This window comes from Cnephaeus nilssonii (genome assembly GCF_951640355.1).
Source record: "Cnephaeus nilssonii genome assembly, chromosome: 14".
Taxonomy (NCBI): Eukaryota; Metazoa; Chordata; class Mammalia; order Chiroptera; family Vespertilionidae; genus Cnephaeus; species Cnephaeus nilssonii.
Genome location: NC_137085.1, coordinates 4,899,118 through 4,917,404, shown reverse-complemented (window position 1 = coordinate 4,917,404; position 18,287 = coordinate 4,899,118). Strand labels below are relative to the sequence as shown.

General features: G+C 56.2%; 1 long non-coding RNA gene across 5 annotated transcripts in view; it reads left to right on the top strand.

Moving 5' to 3' along the window:
- The window catches only part of LOC307111462, a 58,327-nt gene that overhangs the window by 5,224 nt on the left and 34,816 nt on the right, over positions 1 to 18,287 (top strand). For all 5 annotated transcript variants that reach the window (XR_013814572.1, XR_013814573.1, XR_013814574.1 and 2 more), the window contains exon 2: positions 8,059 to 8,210. This is a non-coding gene — a long non-coding RNA (uncharacterized lncRNA). The remainder of the gene's footprint in view (positions 1 to 8,058; positions 8,211 to 18,287) is intronic.

Genomic DNA, 18,287 nt, shown 5'->3' with positions numbered 1-18,287 from the left:
ATCTCCCAGGCCAGTTCTGATTGATTGGTAGTGTCTGCCTGGAGCCCAGGGTTGGAAGGGATTTGGCCTATGTCCCAATCGATTAGTGATGTCTGCCAAGGGCTCAGCTGGGAGCCTTTCTGGCAGACCTGCTGGACAGCTGCCCTGGGAGGAGGATGGTGTCACCTTGGGCGTCTGGGGGGTCTGGCAGGCAGAGCGGGAGACACAGGTCCTGGCCTGCGTGGCCTGTTTTCCCTGGGGGACAGGCATCACCTCTCTTGGGCCTCAGTTTCCTTGTCTGACACCTTCCAGGAGGCACTGTGAGCATCCTGTGACTTGAAGAGTGGAGGGGATTAGTATGGAATGAAAGGGGAGCTTGCCCCCTCCCTCTTGTCTCCTCAAAATCCTGCCAGAAGCTGAGCGAGCTGGTCAGGCCGGAGTTAATCCCCGGCTCGCGCTGGGTGGGGGTGTGGGCGGGGTGGGGGCAGCTCCATGGTTCCTGGCTGGGAGCTGTTTTTATAACTCACTCAGTGCTGACCTTTGTCCCCACATTGGGCTCAGCTGGGGGCTTCTCAGGAGAAGCTCCTTGGATCAGGAGCGGAATCTTGGAATCTTTTTCCATCGGAGTGGTGGTAGCTGTGCGTGCGCACCCGCCTCCCCACCTCCCCGTTCAGTGACTGAAACCACAGGCCATTGTGCCAGACACAGAGTTACGTTTCACACGGATTTTTTCATTAATGCTCAGAACAATCTAGCTGGTGGGCAGGAATAGAATCCCCATGGTACAGGCAAGGAAACTGAGGCCCAGGGAGGAGAAGTTCTGGGGACCGGGCTCTGCTCTGATGGAGGGAAAGATCCATTCTCCACCAGCCGTGCCTCGCCTTCTCTTTTGTCCATTCCTTTAATTGTCCACCTAGTCCCTCCGCCTGGGTCCTTTCGCGAGTGTTAAGTGCCTGCTGTGTACCTCTGCCTGGCTTCTGGAGCCACGCTGTGGGCCTCCCTTACGTTCCAGACCAGACGGAAACAGACAGAAGTAAGGGAGCTGACAAACAAGCAGGACGGCGAGGAGGCGAGGAGGGATGTCAACGGGGACGGGGCAGAGGAAAGACCGACCATCGCTGCTTCTGGCCCAGACTCTCCAGCAGTCGGTTCTGAGCTCAGGCCACACTCCTTGTCCCTCTGCTTCCCACAACTAGCGAATTGTTTTCTTGTTAATCCTCACCTGAGGATAGATAGATATTTTCATTGCTTTTCAGAGACAGTGGAAGGACGGGAAGGAGGGGGAGAGAGAGAAACATCGATGTGAGAGACACACTGACTGGTTGTCTTCGCACATGCCCCGACCAGGGGCGGGCGCAAACCCTCAACCCACGTACGTGCCCCTGACTGGCAATAGAACCTGGGACCCTAAGGTGCAGTGGGGCGATGCTCTAACCCAGGGGTTCTCAACCTTTCTGATGCCGCGACCCTTTAATACAGTTCCTCATGTTGTGGTGACCCCCAACCATAAAATTATTTTCGTTGCTACTTCATTACTGTAATTTTGCTACTGTTATGAATCATAATGTAAATATCTGTGTTTTCCGATGGTCTTAAGCGACCCTGCTAGCGTTTCTCAGATTCATAACAGTAGCAAAATTACAGTAATGAAGTAGCAACGAAGATAATTTTATGGTTGGGGGTCACCACAACATGAGGAACTGTATTAAAGGGTCACGGCATTAGAAAGGTTGAGAACCACTGCTCTAACCACTTAGGAACACAGTCCAGGGCCAACTGCTGAATTTTTAATGCTGCTTCCATGGAACAAAGCAGAGAGTTTTGTTTTTGTTTTGAGAGCACTTCTGAAAAAATGGCTTCTCAAGTGTCCGTGAGGAGAGAGTGAGCTGGAGACAGCCCAGGGAGGACTGATTGTCCTCAGTTTACCGCCTGAGCTGGGGAGAGCCTTTCCCCAGAACGGACCCCAGGGTGTAGCAAGATGGGTCAGTGCCCCGGGTGCTTCCGGGGGACTCCCAGTGCCCGCTCTCCTCTTCGTCTGTTTATTGGGCGCTTATTGTGGACGAGCCACTACGTTCTTTTTTTAGAAAATATATTTTTATTGATTTGAGACAGGAAGGGAGAGGGAGAGAGGGATGGAAACATCAATGATGAGGGAGAATCATCGATCGGCTGCCTCCAGCACGCCCCACACTGGGGATCCAGCCCGCAATCCGGGCACGTACCCTGACCGGGAATCGAACCGTGACCTCCTGGTTCATCAGGTTGCCGCTCAACCTGAGCGATGCCGGCTGGGCAGCACTAAGTTCTTTATGTGAATCACCTTGTTGAATCCTCATGATAGAACGGTGGCTGCGCTGCTGTCATTATCCTGCCCATTTTACAGACAAGGAGGCCGAGGCCCCGAGAGGTGAGGTGACTGCAATCTCGACTTCTTTGCCTCTAGAGCTGCTCTTTAACCCCGGCGCCTGGGGAGGCAGAGAGGTGGCCTCCAGGACCCTGAGAGCCGAGGCCTGTGAACTGCCATCCCTGAGCCTGAGAAGCTTGGGCTCCGTTCTGGGTCACCGTCCCAGCCTGCCCTCACTGGCTTTTCGTGCTCAGGGTCGGGAGGATGGTTTGGCCCCTAGCCATGGCCCCAGCCTGGAGGCTCCTCTCCCCTTTGGCGGTTTCATCCTTCCTCGTGGCAGAGTCTCTTCCCAGTGCTTGGTTTTCCTCCTTGGCCGTGAGGACATCTTTAGCCTCATGTATAAGAAAATGGGGGTGATTTTTAGAAATGGCTGTGTGAGTTGGACTGTGCTCTGTGGCAGTAACAAGTAACTCCTGAACTCTTAGGGACTTGACCCAATAAAGGTTTCTTTTTTCTCACCCTGCAGTGCAGTGTGGGTTAAACACCTTTCCTTCAGGCTCCTCTCACTGTCGGTTCCACCTTCCTAGATTTTTTTCTTTGCTTCCAGCCTTGCAGGTGTGGGAGGTAGAATGAGTATGTGGATGATGATGCCCCAAGATGTTTCATGGTGAAGTCTGAATCAGCATTCCTCCTTTCCATTGGCCAGACTGGAGTCACGTGGCAACACCTAGCTGCAAGGGAGGCTGGGAAATGTAGTCCTCAGGGGGCACAGTAGGCAAAAAGCTAGGTTCAGTGAATACACAGCGCTGCCACTGACATAAAGGCCTTGAAAAAAGCAAACGGGGCGGGGGGTGGGGTGGGGCTGGGGGCGGTGATCCATTCTCAGACCACAAAAGAAGTAGACTAAAATGCTCTTAGCTGGCAGTGGGGTGGGGAGGGCCTCTCAGTGCATGGCTACCAAGAAAATGTTTACTTATTTATTTATTTACACGCCTGCCTGTCTCCCCACTACACTAAACTCCCTGTGGGCAGGGCCATACCTCTCTGTGCTTGACAGCTTATTTGTCCCTTGCAGATAATAGGTGCCCAGCTGCTGTCTGTTCCATGAACAAGCGTTGTGGGAAAGGATTTAGATGAACAACTGTATTAGCTCTGCATGTATCCGATGCCTGCAAAAGTATATGTTAACATCAGTCTAGCATGGAAGTCCCTCTCGAAAAGAAACAAGTTTTAACCTTGGAGTGGTGAACACAGTTTTTAAATCAACAAGCACCACTCATTGTTGACTCATTCATTGATTCTTTTTTTTTTTCTTCCATTCATTGATTCTTTGATGAGTGGAGGATAGATTGGGTCATTCTCTCAATAGGTATCTGTTGAGTTTCTATTATGGCATTCGATAAACTCAGGGAGACGAGGCTACCCCAGGGTAGTGAAGTCAGACACCACTTAATTCTATGAAACCATGTCTTCATTTCCCACCTGTAATACCACACACTGGATTTAATCTATTTGAAGGCACCCACTTCCCCGATAGCTAACGTCTCTGAAATGGGATGTGTTTTGCCATTGATAACATCTTAGATGTGCCAGAGTCTGGTATTTTACTCACTGGCTTTTTAACGTTTATAAGGCACATCATGCAGCATATCCCATCATCCTGCATCAGCGACGAGTTCTGTCCCCGTGTCGATGAAGGCAATCTCTTTGGTATGTTTAGAGTCACAGAGAAGAGAAGGGTAGGGAAACACCCTTTGTTGAGAACTGAGTGTGTACTAGGCGCTGTGCTTGGGGTCCACAGCACAGGTGTTTTATGCGCCCCATCAGGCACCTTGTGTAACCCCCAGTTTACAGATGAAGAGACCAGAGCTTTTCTAGCCGCTCACTGGAAGCACTAGGGTCCCAGCCTGGTGCTGTCCTACTTCAGAGCCAAGCTCTGAATTGTCCCTCCACCCCTCTGTGCAGACACCCACCTGTGATGTAGTCACCAGCCCAGATGAGGAAACTGAGGTGCATGGAGCTTACCTGTGTCAGAAAGAAGCAGAGCTGGCAGGAGCGGGACATAACCCAAGTCCAAAGCCAGCCAGCACAAGGTTCAGGTACAGTTAGGTTAGAGCAAAGCTTGACGTTGGTTCCTATGAGATAGGACTTTCATCAACCCCGTTTTACAGACAAGAACACTGAGGCTCAGAAAGTAGGCTAGATTGGATTATTGTTCAGCAGTTATTCACCCCCCTTCTCCTTGGGGCAGAATAGATCTTCCTGCCCCACTGCTTTGGCCTTGGCCACATGACTTGCTTTGGCCAATGGTAGAAGAGATAGCATGCCTCGTAAGAGGAGGCTTGGGAGATACCACCACATGTTGCTTCTCTCTGTCTTGCATATTTGTGATCTGTCATGACAAAATACACCCTATTTAACTTCTGATCCAAAAGAAATGTGGAGACACATGGGGCAGGTTGAACCCAACCTACAGCCTGGAGCCAAATTCAACGGACCCACAGCCTGAAACAGAACTACCTAGTGGAGTCCAGCCTTGGCCAGGCAATTGCAGTCAACCTACAGAGCAATGAGTGTGAGAAGAAAGATTCGCACAGGACGTCTCTGAGAGTTTGAGGTTGTTTGTTATTCAGCATTATTATGGCAAATGCTGACGACGACAGAAACGTTCAATGACCTGATTGAGGTCATATAGCCAATGGGTGCCAATAGTGTTAGCCTCGTTATATTCCCCAGCTAGTGCTTAGCTGAAGGCTTCAGGTAAAGGTAGCCAGTAGTGAGAACAGAACAGGAAGTGAGGGTTCTCCGTAGGCGTTATGGACTTTCTCCACCTTCCTTTCTTTATCTGTCTAGTGGAGATAGTAAACATAGTCTACTAGAGGCCCGATGCGTGAAATTTGTGCAGGAGTAGGCCTTCGCAGCCCTGGCTGCCTCGGGCTGAGGCAGTAGCCCTGGCGGCTGTGTTGGCAGCCATGGCTTTGTCTGGAAGGTCATCCAGAAGGTCATCCAGATGGTTGTTTTACTGTTCGGGCTGTCAGGTCGATTTGCATATTATACTTTTATTATTCTAGATATCAACACATCTCTGCTACTACTGGAATTTCATCACCATACATCTCAAGTTTGGAGATGGAGAAGTGTTTTTGTTGTTGTTAATCCTCACCCGAGGATATTTTTCCCATTGACTTTTAGAGAGAGTGGAAGGGATGGAGGGGGAGGAGAGAGAGAGAGAGAGAGAGCGAGAGATGGGAGAGAGACGTATCCATTGGTTGCCTCCTGCACACGCCCCAGTCGGGGCCAGGGATCGAACCTGCAACTCAGGTATGTGCTCTTGACTAGGAATCAAACCCACGACCCTTCAGTGTGCAGGCCAATGCTCTATCCACTGAGACACACCAGCCAGGGCAAGAGATGGAGAGGTTTTGAAAAGAAAACCATGTGCCCTAGCTGGTTTTGCTCAGAGGATGGAGCATTGGCCTGTGGACTGAAGGGTCCCAGGTTCGAGTCCAGTGAAGGGCACATGCCCAGGTTGTGGGCTTGATCCCTAGTGGGGGGCGTGCAGGAGGCAGCTGATCGGTGATTCTCATCATTGATGTTTCTATCTGTCTCTCCCTCTCCCTTTCTCTCTGAAATCAGTAAAAAAAAATTTTTTTTAAAAAGAAAAGAATGCCATGTATTAGCAATCTTCTGTTGTATGAACTTTAAGGAAATTTGGCCAAACAATTAGACAAAAGTTTCTCCCCTTGTTGAAGGCTGTTTGATGGGTAAGCCAATTTTCTGTTAAAAGAATCTCTTTCTTAGGAATGTAATACCTTTTAGTATATCTGTGGATATGAATTTTCCTTTGATTATTGCTTTGGCTACATCTTCTAAGTTTTAGTACCCAATGCTCTCATTTTAACATCCAAATACTATGAAATGTCTAAGTAGTATGTAATTTCCTCTTCATCTTGGAATTATTTGAAAGTTTAAAAAATTTTCACCAAGTTAGATTAGAAAGAATCTCCAGCTATTCACCTAAAATGTTTACTTCACTGTGTTGAGAATGTGTTTTACTTTAGAATTAGTTAAAATTGTCTTTGTGCCTGAATACCATATTATTTAAATATCCTGTGGAATTATTATTTGCAAGAGTGCAAGTTTCTGACAGCTCCAGATACTTGCAATCCAGGTAAAATTAATCCCTCTCCCCCCCCACCCCCACCTCTGCTCCTTGGCATCATATACAAATAACTGAAAATTAGGGTGCTTTTGCTTTAAGAGATAACTCGCCAGGGTCTGCCTGGCCTGATGTCTGTTCTGTGGTGGCTTTGGCCTCTTCTGAAGGGATGGGCTTTGTTGATCGGCTCCGACAGCGTTTGTTCTAAGAAATAGGAGTGGATCCTGCAAACTGGGGGTCCGCGTGGAAGGAGCGGTTAATTAGTATTTGACTCCCCAGGGGTGTGTTTGAGGGGGAAGAGGCAGGAGGCTGATCTTCGGTTTATTCACTTTTCTGATTTTCCCTCTTCTCATCACTGCATTAGGCTGCCCAGTTTGTTGATAACATTTGCATTAAAATGATCTGGGAGATACTGTTATACGACGAACTTTTCACAAATGAAATGACCCTCCAGCTTCTCGCACGGCCTCTGGGCCGTTTCCTGGTCTGTGTAGCGGTCAGGGCCACGGCCCCGGGCATGGCTGTGTCTGGTCACTGGCCCACTGTGTGGCACCACCATGTATTTGCTTGGCTCCTCCCCCACCTTAAACTCTCACCATCATCACAGCTGTGCTGCGGGAGCGGGACTTTTATGCCCCCATTTTCCAGATAGGGACACCGAGGCCTGCGTAGGTTCAGTCAGTGGTGCTCAAACCTGGCTGCATCTCAGGGCCACCCAAGGGCTTGCTAATCATGGGAGGGAGAGGGAAGTCAGACTGACTCTAATGTGAGTCACCCCCTCACTCAGACTCCCTTCTGGCGCCCCCCTGCTCCCCCTTAGCCAGCACTTCGGCCTCCCAGGGGCAGCAGGGGATTCCCTGGGCCGTGGGAATGTCATGGGTTCAGAGGTAGGAGAGGCAGGACCAGGGGAGCGCCCATCGGGGCGGGAGCCGCCTCGTATGCCGTGCTGGGACACTTCCAGAGCGCCTGCCCTCGTCCCCTGCTCACCCTCTTCCAGCCTCCGGATCCTCCCCGTGCTCTGTCACACCCATGGGCCAGCCTCCCCCTCCCCCTCCCCCGAGCCGTGGTCTGTGCCACGTCCGGAGGAAGACTCTGGAGGAGCACGTGGTCAGATGGGGAAGCGGAGTCAGGGGCAGGCAGCCTCCACAGCCAGCCTCCCGCACGCAGACAACACAGTGAGCCAGCGCCCAGCCTCCCTCCCTGGATTCTTTGGGTGTGAACTACAACCCCTTCAACATGTCCCTTCCCGTCTGCTTCCTCCAGGAAGCCCTTCTGGATGACCCCAGCACTTCCCTCTGTGCCAGTGTCTCTGAGCTTCTCTGCTTAGCAAGCATTCATTCCAGGAGGACCCGGGGTCCGGCCTGTGGAATTTTCTCCCGGGACCTCGGGCAACATGACTTCGCCTCTTGTGGGACCCCCATCGCCGGGGACTGCCGTCGTGCCGGCTTCACCCCGTGGCTCTCTAGTCCTGCCCCTCCCCCCCCGCCCCCCCCCCCCCCCCCCCCGCCTCGTGCTCACCCTGTACATGAGGCCGAGCGGTGTCACCCTTAACTTCGGCTCCTCGTTTGTTCAATAGGGATCAGAACAACCCAGCTCGGGGCTGTGCGGATTCCGAGAGGACACAGCGCGTGGCACCGGCGTGGGCTCGCCGAGGCCGGCCCCTCCCGGGTCATCAGCAGCCGGCGGCTTCTTGCCTTGTGGTCCCCTCCGTGGAATTCGGGTTTGAAGGTGAGAAGAGCCCCCTCCTCCCCCACCAGAAGGAACGGACAGGAGAATCATGGGGGCCGTGGCCCAGGAATCTGGCGGCTCCCCTCGCAGACGCGCCCAGAGACCCCGAATCCCAGACCAGCTTTCCGGACGGGAAAACAGGCCCAGAGAGGCTCGGGGCCCACAGTGTGGTCCGGGGAGGGCTGGGCCAGGGACCAGTTCCCCTCCCGCTGATGGATGGTCTGCATTTTCCTTTTGGGATGGAGTGTGCGGCCGTCCCAGGGCCATGGGCCCCTCAGGGCCTGGTTGGCCTCATTGTCCATCACTCTGTCCCGGACTCCTGTTTGTTAAGCGGCCGCTCTGTTCTGGGAACCATGCCGGCCTCGGAGGCGGCCTGGTGGTGAGTCACAGAACTGCCGTGGCGGCCTGAGCACAGAACAGACAGCCGCCGCCTCCGGGAGGCCCTTCTGGCTTTCGCCTCCGCGACCCCTGGCCCGTGGCTCTCATCCTCGCGGCGCCAAATGGCTGCTCTGCCTCCAGGTGTCACGACAGCATCCAGGGCGGCAGGCGGGTGTGAGGACGGGGGAGGAGCGAAGGGCGAGGTCCTCTCTTTATCCGGGGAAACAGCCGATTTCCTGGACGTTCCCGGCAGGAGACGCCTCGGTCCAGCTCACGGGCCCAAAGTGGGTCAGGCGGCCCCGCGAGCCGCCCAGGAGCCTGGGAGGCACCTGGTTTTCTCTGAGCCGATTGGCCCGTTTGAACCAAACCGAGGTTCTGTTAGGAAGGAAGACGGGGACACCGACACCCAGGTGGTCTCTGTCCTCGAGGGGCCCGCATTTGGGGGCCACACAGACCGGGCCTGTTCCCTGTAGGGTGAAGCAGGAAGCAGCTGGCACGTGCCCTGCAGAGACCCCGGCTCTCCGTGCCATCCGTGGGGGCAGGGTCCTGTGCTCGTCCAGCGCCTGGCACCCCGTAGAGGCTCCATCGACATTTGTTGGGCCAGAGGGAAGGCGTTTGTGGGGAGCAGCGTTTCCGGGGTCCACGCCACGAGCCAGGCTGGCTTTTGCGGCGGTTTCCGTGGCGTCCTCTGGGCTTTCAGGTCGGGCCTGTGTGAAAAGCCTCTTCTGTGGATGAGCCGGTTGGGGGGTGGAGGCGGGGTGGCCAAGCCCCGGCCCTCCCTCGGGAGCAGGCTGCCAGCCCCTCTGGGGGAGCGTCCCTGGAGCACGGGACCTCGGTCCCCACATGGAGACCTTTGCCCACCTTTGCATCGGAAGCCAGGGAGGCTGGGAGCCGCCCCTTTTGCTGAGAACGATGCCCACTCCCAGGTGCCGGGAGCTTCCCACACATCCTCTCACAGGGCGCTCACAGCCCCCCTCCGCCCCCCCCCCCCGGAGGCGGGGCCGATGTGGCCCTGTCCTACAGGCAGGCACCCTCCCGTGGCTCCCCCAGGTCCCCGAGCTCCTAAGTGGCAGGTCTGGGTGTGCATCCAGGTCAGCCTGTGCCCCTGCCCCCGGCGGCCGACACCACCTCTCCTTTATCGGAGGGAGCGGCCCCTGGATCCTGGGCTGTGGCTGTGTGGGGTAGGATGGTGGGAGGTGGGGATTCGGGGGAGGAAGGCAGGGGGTCAGGAGGGAGGCAGGGGAGGCAGGAAGAGGTGCCAGGCTGCGGGGGGCCACGCTCCTGCAGCCACGCCCCACGGAGGGCTCAGGCCCGGGCAGGGACAGACGCACCTGGGGGCGCCTCCCTGAGCCTGGCACCCTCGGCTCCCTGTCCTTGTGGCTGACACCCGCCCAGCCCGGCCGTGCTGGCCAGAGGCAGCGTTTCTCCGCCTCCTCCTCCCTTTCTTCCCGAGACGAGACGCAGGGAGCTCGGCCGGGAGCCGCTCGCTCTCTGGGAAAAACTTGTTTTTGTCGGTGAACTCTGGCGTCTGACTCAGAGGCACCGGGGAGCGGCCGCGGTGTCAAGGGGCTGCTCTGCTAACGAGCCAGTGTTTACCAAGTGCAGCGGGGACGCGCATTCCGCGCCGGGCTGCGGCTGCGGCTGCGGCTGCTCTTTGGGGTGAGGACGGAGGCTGGGGAGCGGGGACGGGCGCCCGCTCGCTGAGAACAGCCCGAGCCCCTTGGGCTGTGCAGCCAGGCCGGCCTCGCGCGGCGGTGCGGATGCAGGCGCCGGTCTGGGCAGAGCAGCAGCTGCCCCTTTGTTCAGAGCAAAGCACATCTGAACCGACACGCAGCTTTGATTTTGTTTTCCTTGTCGCTGGGGGCGGGGAGGACGGGGCCTGGGTGGTCCCTGCCCCGGAGACGGGGATCCTCAGGCTGGGACAGTGAACTAAGACATCAAAGCAGCCCCCTCCCCAGGCCTGGCACACATTCAGTAAGCAGCTCACTCACTCCTTCCTTCCTTCCATCATTCATTCAGCTGGGAACAGGAAGTGGACAAGGCAGTTCCTGCCCTCTCGGAGCTCCCCTCCTGGAGGGGATGACGTCTAACAGGGGACGATGGCCGCTACCCTGCATCGACGAGAGAGACAGGCAGAGGAGGAGGGACCCTGGGCGGATGTCATGGGCCCAGGAGCGAGACCTGTCCTAGTCCGTGTCCCGTGTCCCAGGAAGGCTTTCCCCGGAGGGGCGGCTGGAAAAAGGACGGGATTTCCCGCTCCCGAGCAAAGAGGGAGAGAGCACGTCGGGCAGGGGAGCAGCATTAATTAACACACTAATTAGCTAATCCAGGACACCGCAAGTGAGTGTCTACTGTGCACCCTGCACTGGGGATACAGAGGCGGGGAATGCGAGCGGGAATCCCGACCCCTCCCGCGAACTCACATTCTGTCCAATAAGCGAACGAAGAAACCTGTGAGGTCTCGGAGTGCAAGAGGAACAGCGGTGAGGGAGCAGGGCCACGGGCTGGCGGTGCCTGGGTGGACACGGAGGGCCTCTCGGAGGAGGTGGCATTGGAGCTGAGACCTGAAGGGCGGGAGGAGCCAGCCACCAGTGGATGTGGGCAGTGCAAAGGCCCTGAGGCAGGAATGAGCTCCGCTTGGTCCAAGGACCACGGAGGCCAGTGCAGCGGCTGAGGGCAGTGAGCCCCGGGGTGAGCAGTCGGAGAGGAGCTCAGCAGCGGCCACGCACGCACGCAGGGCCATGTGTCATCAGCATCGCCGTCATTGTAGAGAGGGGAACTCGACTACAGCAGCTTAAGCCGGTGGGGGATTTTGATTTGACAACAATAAGGCTGGGTGAGTAGTCACAAGCCCACGTGGTAGCTTATAAATGACACCATGCACCCTGGCTGTTTCTATCTTTCTTTTCACTATTGTCAGAGAGAGAGAGGAAGAAAGAGAGAGAGAGAGAGAGAGAGAGAGAGAGAGAGAGAGAGAGAGAGAGAGGCCCTGACTGGGGATTGAACCCACAACCCTGGCCTATTGGGATGATGCTCTAAGCCAGTGGTGGTCGGCAAACTCATTAGTAAACAGAGCCAAATATCAACAGTACAACGATTGAAATTTCTTTTGAGAGCCCAATTTTTTAAACTTAAACTTCTTCTAATGCCACTTCTTCAAAATAGACTCACCCGGGCCGTGGTATTTTGTGGAAGAGCCACACTCAAGGGGCCAAAGAGCCGCATGTGGCTCGAGAGCCGCAGTTTGCCGACCACTGCTCTAGAAGATACGCAGGCCCAGGCCCTGTCCTCGGGGGGTTGGACATGTGGGGCTGCCTGCTTGGACCCACGTCTTCTGGCTTGCTGTGTGACTTCGGGCACGGCCCCTCTCTCCCTGGGCTAATTTCTCGGAGATAATGAGGGAGTTGGCAGGATGGCTCTGGATTTTCCCATTCCACCCATCACATTCACCCTTGGAATTTTAAAGATTCCAGGCCGTTGTCTGCTCTCTGTTTGTGTCTGTCTTTGGCTCAGAAAATCGTCCCACCACCTTCCCTCTTGCTGCTGCTATTGGACTGCAGGCTGCCCTGCTTGGGACCCGGCACAAGGAATTATTTGTGCGATTAAAGGTCCCAGGTCTGTCTCCCTGCCTGGACGTGTGCCAGCAAAGACGGGGACCATGTCTGTCTTTGTCTCTGCCCTCCAAGAGATTAGTTCAGGGCCTGGCACATGGTAGGTGCTCAGCAAATAGAGTAGCTGTGGTGTGACGATGATGATGATGACGATGATGAAGAAGAATGAGCTGGAGAGACAGCTGCTGGAGCGAAAGGAGCCCGAGCCGGGCAGCAGGCAGCCAGCGCCCTCAGCCCTCCCTACTAGCTGGCTGCGGAGGCTCCCTATTTCCCCGAGAGAAAGCCCAGACTCCCTAGTCTTCAGGCCCTACCCCTATGAGAACTACAATCCCCAGAAGGCTGCGAGGGGCGGTGCCGTGGAGTGTAGCATGATGGGAGTTGTAGTTTAGGTAATGGCCCCCCTGCTGCAGCCGGGTGTGCGCAGAGCAGCTGGGCGCCCGCGGGGCTCGAGGTTGGGGGGTGCTATCCCTGGACAGCCCCTTAAGGGTGACTCCCCCACTCTCCTCACAGACGGCAGCCCCTGGGCGTCTGATCCCTGCTTTAAAACCCGTGATCTCCCTGAAACCTTTCCCGCTTGCTTCTGCTAAGTGATTGTCAACTGTGTGTCTGGCCCTTTGGGGCTTTGGGGTGCAGCAGTGACAGGCAGGGAGGGCGTGAGACGTGCAGCTGTTAACAGCACATCAGATGACGCCCACCCGAGTCCAGGGGAGGGCGGCACAGGGGTCTGAAGAGGTCCCGGACCGTGGCATTCAGACAGGGCCTGGGACGGCCAGGCCAGGAGCAGGGAAGGTGTCCCTGGGAAGGAACAGCACAGCGAGGGCTCTGGGGCCAGAGGGGAGTTGGGGCTTTTGGAGAAGCCAAAGCGGGGAGGCTGGAGGGCAGAGAGCAATGGGGGGGGGGGGGGCGGGCCTGTGAGAGAGCTGGTGAGTCCAGTCCCAGCATCTGAATGACCTGGAGCCACGGTGACCAGAGTCCATTGGATCTGGAGTGCATGGGTGACGGTCTCTCAGGCAGGATGGCTGGCCCGAGCTTGACCCGGGGTCAGTGGCAGAGCCGGGACCTGGCTCAGGGACCCTCTTTCTCGGTCCTGGCTTGTCCCTGGGGGCAGGGCTGCAGCTAGAGCTGTCCCAGGCTGTCCCCCGAGTCAGGCGGGGAGTGGCGGTGGGGGAGGGCACAGGACCCTGGCCACGGGGAGGGAAACTGAGACTCAGCGAGTTTCTGCCCAATGAGCTTCCGTGTGAGATCCCAGAACAGCCTTTTCCCCTCAGACGCTTCACCTGTCAGGGACCAGCCCTGGGAAGTGGGGGAGGGTCATTTTCACCCGCCCCCCAGATGTGGCAGACAGGAAGGACTCAGCCAGATGTTGGGGGTCCACAGGCCCAGGAGGTGGCCTGGGGGCGGGAGCGGCTGTTTGGAGCGCTGCTGGTGAAACGAGCCCTGATTGGGTCTCGGCTCTGGCGGTCCCTCCTCTGGCCCTGACGCCCCGCACACCCAGGGGACATGCTGTCGGACTCGGGTCACATCTAAAGGGAGAGGCGGGGGCCGGGCCGCAGTGCTGACGGCACCTGGGCTCTGCTCCCGTGGGAACCTTGACAGATTGTTCTCGGCCTGTTCTCCATCCCCTCTGCCCGGACCTGGACGCCCTCCCTGGCACCGCGGGCCCCCGGCCTTCTGGGGAGAGCCCATCGGGAACGAACCCTCCGTGCCCCATCGGCACGGCGGGTCTGTGTTCTGTGTGAGGGTGGCACCTCGTGTGGCCTCGTCCCCAGCTCAGAGGCCTGGCTGGCTGTGGTGTATCTTTGATTAATAAAAAATAGGAAGCCAATCAATGACCCCTTCAAAAGTGCAGCTCAGATGGTAGGAGAAACGTCTCCAGGCGTGGGGGCCTCGTCTCTGAGAAGGGACTGGAACACATATCGAGTGTTGGTCTTTGATCCCCTCCCCCCAGTTCTGGTGGAACTGCATGTTTGTGCTGAAACAGGGAGGGGACTCTGAAAAGCGAAGGTGAAACCTCGGTATGTGGGACCACGGGCTGGAGGGACCCGGGGGACCCCACAGAGGTCCCTTCCCCACCGGGGCTCTCAGGCGCCTGAGGAATGGAAATGTCTCCACCTGAACGCTCACCCTTTGGTGGGATTTGGGGCTGATACCATGGAAACCAGATGGCTCCCCCCAGTGCCTGCTGTCTGGCTGTATGGAATCTCCCAGGCTGGTTAACGGAGATCCTGGCCCCCCCAGCTCTGAGATCCCCCTGATCCCAGGAGGGGCCGGGAACACAGCGGGTCCCAGGAGGGGCCGGGAACACAGCTCCTGAGGCTGTGGTGCGGGCATCTGAATGTGGAGACCACGGCCTGGAGCGAAAGGCAGCAGCGAAGTGTCGGGGACACAGCTCAGGCTCCCCCAGGCCCGCTCCAGGACAGCTCGGCTCTCCGGATCTCCTCTCTGATCCTCGGGCCCTTGCCTGTATCGTGGTTACAATGCCAGCCGCCTCCCAGGGTGGCACAGGGCGTGCATACGTTCAGTACAAGGCCGTTACTATTTTTGTTATCATCGTCATTATTGGGAGGGAGGAAGAGGAGGTACTGCTTTTGATTGATTTTTAGAGAGAGGAAGGAAGAGAGAGAGAAACACCGATCGGGTGCCCTGACCAGGGATGGAACTTGCAATCCAGGTACATGCCCTTGGCTGGGAACTGAACCCTCACCTTCTGGTATAGGGGACGACGCTCCAACCAGCTGAGCCAGATGAGTCCGGCGCTTTGGAATTGATCACTAAGTGACTCAGTTCCCCTCAAGTGCACACTGTGGGGTGCGGTGCCCTCCCTCCAGAATCTGGGCAGTCGGAGCTGGAGGGGCCAGGCCTCCTCGTGGGAGTCGGTGTGGCTGGAACAGCTGCCCAGTGGGGTGGGCGGGACAGGTTACCCCCTAAAGGCCTCCAGGAGAAGGGTATCATAAGCCCCATGTTGGCATCTCCTCCTTGGGACAGGCCCCCATGCCTACCCCCAAGGCGGCGGGGCCGGGTCCTAGGCGAGGGGCGAGTTCCCGACCCGGGACCGTCCGGCCGCACACACTCTGGCTGGGAAAGGGTGGCCGCCCTCATGATCTTCTCGGGGAAATTTAAAGCCGCCGGATGTGTGCGCCCTCATGGCCACGGCAGCACCACTCAGTAGTCACCGTGTGGGAGCAGCCGGGTGTCCGTCGACAGATGATGGATGAGCAAAGGTAGTCCACCTCACACGGATGTGATGCGAGCAGTGAGGAGGAGGGAAATGCTGACACCTGTCCCCACCTCGAGGACCTGACGCTCAGTGACATGAGCCAGACACAGAAGGCTGAATGCTGGACGATTCCACTCCTGCGCGGTCCCGTGGGGTCAGATCCACAGACGGGAGAATGCGGGGTGCCAGGGGCTGGGGAGAGAGAACGGGGGTTAGTGTTTCACGGGACAGAGTTTCCGTTTCGCAAGATGAAGCGTCGGCGGGGGAGTGGCGACGGCTGCCCTGACTGCGCGGAGCTGCACGCCAGACACGGCGGGAGGGTCGATTTACGGTGTGTGTTTTACCACAGAAAGCCTCTGCGTTTTTCTATTGTGGGAGTTACTTAGTTTTAACTCCTCAGGATGGAAATGTTCACACACTCACCAAGCGTGGAGAGAATGGTATCCTGCCATGTGCCCATCGCCCCGCAGGACCAGAGACCACTCCTGGTCGGGCTCATTGGCCCCGGGAAACACTGCCACCTGCAGCTCTGGAGAAGGGGGGGTTCTTCCAGAACGTACCACAAAGTGATGACACCCACAAACCCAAGTCGTCATCGACTCATGTCTCAGAGTGCACATATATGTATCCTATCTAATAAAAGAGTAATACGCAAATTAACCACCACTCCGCTATACCCACAAGCCACACCCACCAGCCAATCAGGAGCGAGTATACAAATTAACCTAACCAAGATGGCTGCGGCCACGGAGCCAGCAGGAGGCTTGGGTTTCCCCAGCAATGGAGGAAGCCAAGCTTTCCTCACACCCTGGTGGGCCCAGTCCTCCATTCAAGGCTACAAAGTTTCAATTATAGAAGATAAATAAATCCCAACAAAAATGGCAGCAGCCACAGAGCTGGAGAGAGCAGGAGGCTTGAGTTGCCCTCGGTGATAGAGGAAGCCAAGCTTCCGCAGCCCTGGCCTGCCTTGGCCTCCGCTCAAGGCTACAAAGTTTCAATTATAGAAGATAAATAAATCCCAACAGAAATGGCTGCGGCCACGGAGCGAGAAGGAGGCTTGGCTCCGCTCAAGGCTACAAAGTTTCAATTGTATAAGATAGATAAAGCCCAGATACCAGGGCCTCCGCTTGGGTCGCTGGGGGGTGTGGCCAGCCTGCAAACCACCACAGGCTCCTCGCCCAGGCCACCCCACGCCCCAAGGGAACCCCCACCCTGATCCGGGACACCCTTCAGGGCAAACCAGCTGGCCCCCACCCGTGCACCAGGCCTCTATCCTATCTAATAAAAGAGTAATATGCAAATTGACCATCACTCCAACACACAAGATGGCTGCCCCTGTGTGGTCAAAGATCTTGCCCCCATGTGGACACAAGATGGCCACCACAAGATGGCCAGCAGGGGAGGGCAGTTGGGAGGGACCAGGCCTGCAAGGGAGGGCAGTTGTGGGTGATCAGGCCAGTAGGGGAGGGCAGTTGGGAGGGACCAGGCCTGCAGGGAGGGCAGTTAGGGGTGACCAGGCCAGCAGAGGAGGGAAGTTGGGGGCGACCGGGCCTGCAGGGAAGGGCAGTTGGGGGGGACCCAGGCCTGCAGGGGAGAGCAGTTGGGGGGCACCAGGCCTGCAGGGGAGGGCAGTTAGGGGTGACCAGGCCTGCAGGGGAGGGCAGTTAGGGGCAATCAGGCTGGCAGGGGAGCAGTTAGGCATCAATCAGGCTGGAAGGGGAGTGGTTAGGGGGTGATCAGGCTGGCAGGCAGAAGTGGTTAGGGGCAATCAGGAAGGCAGGCAGGTGAGCAATTGGGAGCCAGCAGTCCTGGATTGTGAGAGGGATGTCTGACTGCCCATTTAGGCCCGATCCTACTGGGATTGGGCCTAAACAGGCAGTTGGACATCCCTCGAGGGGTCCCATATTGGAGAAGGTGAAGGCTGGGCTGAGGGACACACACCCCCGTGCACGAATTTCGTGCACCAGGCCTCTAGTCTCATACATAATTATACACATAAAACGCATAGGTAGTGTCACCAGATTTCCAATGGTCTCAGTTTATATTTATAAGTACATCACATAAATATAACATATAGCTCTACTAATATAATATGCAGCTCTAATATATAGCTCTATTATAGTTTTATTTATTATACACTGAGTGGCCAGATTATTATGATCTCTGAACGCATAATCTGGCCACTCAGTGTACACACACACACACACATATATATGTATATATGTGTCTGTGTGCATATACATACACACACACACACACATATATATACATATATATATATATATGTATATTAGAGGCCCGGTGCATGAATTCGTGCATGGGTGGGGTTCGGCCAGCCTGGCCAGGGGGGGGAGGGGACATGGGCGGTTGGCTGGCCTGCCTGCTGGTTGAACTGGTCGAGGGGACAATTTGTATATTAGCCTTTTATTATATAGGATCTACACTGAGTGACCAGGTTATTGTGCGTTCAGAGATCATAATAATCTGGCCACTCAGTGTATTTAGTGCATTCATGTGCTAGGTGTTTAATATATAATTATATTTGTGTATTGACTATGATTCATATCATATAAGATATATACAGTGCATGCTCACATGTAATTGTTCCATTGGGATCGGGATCCGAGTGAGGCCGCACACGGAAGCTGATGTGCTGGAAGTCTCTTCGTCAATAGGCCCCGGCCCGTGTTGCTTCCCTGCCCGGTGTCTGCGACGGTCCGTCCGTCCGGGAGAGCCTCGCTCGGTCTGGGTTTCGCCCACGGCCCCGCGGGCTTCTAAGCTGCTCTCTGCTCGCTGTACTTCCTAGAAATCGGCCTCGGGCCTGAGGCTTGTCGGGGTCCGGGTTCCTGTTTGGGGAAGAGGCCTTCTCCG